This window comes from Myotis davidii, unplaced genomic scaffold (genome assembly GCF_000327345.1).
Source record: "Myotis davidii unplaced genomic scaffold, ASM32734v1 scaffold277, whole genome shotgun sequence".
Taxonomy (NCBI): domain Eukaryota; kingdom Metazoa; phylum Chordata; class Mammalia; order Chiroptera; family Vespertilionidae; genus Myotis; species Myotis davidii.
Genome location: NW_006289214.1, coordinates 3,079,622 through 3,080,747, shown reverse-complemented (window position 1 = coordinate 3,080,747; position 1,126 = coordinate 3,079,622). Strand labels below are relative to the sequence as shown.

The 1,126-nt window shown below is 48.2% G+C and overlaps 1 pseudogene; it reads right to left on the bottom strand.

Annotated features, from left to right (window-relative positions):
- Window positions 1-591: 591 nt before the first annotated feature.
- On the bottom strand, window positions 592-916 carry LOC102757225 (annotated as a pseudogene).
- Window positions 917-1,126: the final 210 nt, after the last annotated feature.

Below are 1,126 nucleotides of genomic sequence, written 5' to 3'. Positions count from 1 at the left end.
GGCAACAGGCAGACTAGCCCATCAGCAAGGATTTACATAATAATAAATGGGGGAGTAGTTTCAGCTACCACTGTCTGGACAAACAGAGGTGGCGCCTAGCTCAGACCTTTGCTAGGGCTTCAAAGTCACCCAGCCTTGGGGGGGGGGGGGGGGGGGAGTCTCTGTCTACACTTATCAGCTAGTGAAGGCAATAAACAGTTTCCCACACTTTGCTCAATGGGAGATTTAATGCTGGCCATATATACAGGATGGGAAACCAGGGCTGGGTATTATGGGCTGCATTATGCCCCTCTCCCCACCAAATTTCATATGTTGGAGTTCCAAATCCCATTACTTCAGAATGTGACCTTATTTGGAGATAGTCATTAAACAATTAATTAATTTAAAATGAGGCCTTTAAGGTGGGTGCTAATGCAATATGACTGGTATTCTATAAACAGAGGAAATTATCAATTGTCACAGGGGATAAAAAGTCATCTGAAAGCCAAGCAGAGAGACCTCAGAAGAAACTAACCTTGCCAATACCTTGAATTTAAACCTCTATCCTCCAAATCTGTGAGATTCCCCCCGCCCCGCCCCAGTAGCAGGACTCTAATTGAACAAGCCAAATCTCATGTCCTCATGTCACTCCTCCGACTCCTTCTTCTCATCGTTCTTCTCCTGTGCTGTTGTTGGGGCAGAACCAGCAGCAGGAGCTGCAGAGCCCTGGGATGGTGGAGAAGGCCACAGCTGGCCAGCTTGCTAACAGCCTGGTCAATGACATCGATGTTCTTCCCTTCAGCTCACTGATGACCTTGTTGAGCTGGTCCTCTTCTGCCTTGATGCTTATGCTGTCCAAGATCTCCTTGATGTCCTTGGTGCTTGAGGAGGCATTGACCCGGAGGGCGGCCAGCAGGTAGGAGGCAACATAACACATCTGGAGGGCGAGGGCGGTGGAGAAGCCTCACACATGGGACTTAGGCATAGGCAGTACAAGCATCCAGTATCTGGTACCTTGTTAGGGTAACTCTAGCACACTTACTCCATTGAGAGAAGGGAAACACGATCCTTTCAGAGTAATAGTCCTGCCTCGCTCCTTATTAAAGGACCACAATATAAATGGTAGCGCACGTGTTGGTCCTTTCAT